Source organism: Rhagoletis pomonella, unplaced genomic scaffold, assembly GCF_013731165.1.
Source record: "Rhagoletis pomonella isolate Grant_MI unplaced genomic scaffold, Rhpom_1.0 Rhpom_scaffold_00003, whole genome shotgun sequence".
Taxonomy (NCBI): domain Eukaryota; kingdom Metazoa; phylum Arthropoda; class Insecta; order Diptera; family Tephritidae; genus Rhagoletis; species Rhagoletis pomonella.
This window is the reverse complement of record NW_023458557.1, coordinates 37,205,965-37,207,933: the sequence shown is the minus strand read 5'-3', so window position 1 is coordinate 37,207,933 and position 1,969 is coordinate 37,205,965. Positions and strand designations below refer to the sequence as shown.

The following is a 1,969-nucleotide window of genomic DNA, read 5'->3' as shown; positions in this document are numbered from 1 at the left end:
ATTTTATCAAAATACATTAAGGTCGGGTGCCAACTTCACGGAGCTTAAACCATTTTCAGTGTACACTCGAAAACTCACAGTTACAGAATCCAGCCCCTGGTTGACGATTGGTAATGCAGAGGAAGAGAATTTGCCTTTCTTCAATTCGCCGTTGATTACAGGGAAAGTAGATTGGCGTGGGACTAGTGATGATCACCGAAGTTTAGTGAAATCGCTAGTTCTGAACCAGCTACGTTCAGTACAGGGGTTATTCTCACACACATTCAAATGTACATATACAGATCTATATAGTATGTATGGATGTACATTCATTCATATGTAGTATGTGTTCGTTCCCATACCTAATGGATTATGAAATGGAACGGATATGACACAGGGTTGAATTCCACTTGCTGTACTGCGTGGGCAATCTCGTTTTACTATCGGGTGTTTCTTTAGTTTCCATCATTCCATGCACATGTTTCTTTGACGATTTGTTTGTGGTGGTAGCTGGTGGTTTTTGTGAGCGCTGGTGTAAGCGTTGGAGGTAGTGGTGAGTTTGTTGGAAATTTTACTTTCGAAGCATTGTATTGAGTTCGATGAATTGAAATTTTAAAGAGCGGTTTTGTAGCAATGCGGCCGCGGTTTAGTGCAGTTGTGTTTTCGGTGTTGCGGTAAATTAAATATTGGCGGCGTTGTGGTCGTTGTTTAGCTTTTCGAAAATATTAACTAGAACGCAAATAAAGAAAGCGATTTTATTAAACAAGTATGCAATTTGAAAGTTATAATTTGCTTATATTTGAAATTGTGTCATGTATTTGTGTTGAAATATGCAGTGGAAGTGGCGTACATCAAAAGATCAATTTGATCAGCGTTGCCGTTTTGTAATTTTCTAGCGGAGTGAAATGAGCCAAAAAGTGGAGTGTTTTGGATTTTCCGTAGTGTCAAAGTAATAACGTTGGCCAAAGTATGAAGAACTCATTTGTGTTATAAAGATACACGATAGTGTAGAAAACTTGTTAATCCAACATAAAAACCACCAACAATATTGTTGCAGAATGTCAAAATTAAAAACGTAACTTTTCGAGCAAACTGTGATTTCATAAAATTCATTTATAATATATGTATAAATTAGACTGAGCAAAAAAACATATTTTTTCTAAGGAATAGTCAACTTTTAAAGCGCAATTTTAATTTTTTTTCCTGTTTAAAGATTTTTTCGTAAAATCTCCAAAAAAGTTAACGTAGTATTATCTGCGATGCCGATTTTTGTTTGTCAAACTTGTGGCTATAAATATTACTAATGATAAAATATTGCAAAAAAAATTCTAAGAAATAATCAGATTTTTTCGTAATATCTCAAAATGTAAGGGTCGGCTCGAAAAATGGTCTTGCCCAACGTATTCAGCGATCTTGAAAACATAATGTAAGACATTAGAAATTTCAATTTCGTGAGGAATTTCGTGTGCGCACGGATTTAAGGAAGAGTAATTTTAAGCACTTGAGGCGGAGGCACAAAACGTCTACGCGGGACCTCTAAATGTTAATATTTTTGGACCAAATTTTCAAGGGATAGTTTTTTAAGCCATAATGGAAGCTAAAACGTCAAGAGCGTCAAAAAAGAAGCACTTTCATTTTATTCTGGTCAGTCTAATACCTATATCAACGTCGGGAAAAGGCGGCTCTTTGAGCCAAATGCGGCGCTTTTCTTAGCAAAGTGCCACTCTTTTTACTTTCTCTTTGCTTAGAACATTTTGGCTCTTTTTACTTTTTAGAATACATATTTCTTTCGTGGACATTCTTTTCCATTGTGTGGTTTTTCATTTTATTATTTTTATAAACACATATGCAAATTGAGATCGGAACATTTGCAAAACTTGAATTTGTCTCTACAAGGAGAGAATAAAAATGTTTTTTATTTGTCGCAAATTACTTTAAGTTTTGAAGCTAAACTACGCCTGTTTATACATGATCTCAAAAAAAATAATAG

General features: G+C 34.8%; 1 protein-coding gene across 1 annotated transcript in view; it reads left to right on the top strand.

The window, feature by feature from the left end:
- Positions 1-588: 588 nt before the first annotated feature.
- The window catches only part of LOC118735187 (neurogenic protein big brain), a gene marked incomplete in the record, with an annotated part of 346,282 nt that continues 344,901 nt past the window's right edge, over positions 589-1,969 (top strand). The window contains 1 exon segment of the mRNA XM_036464829.1: positions 589-745.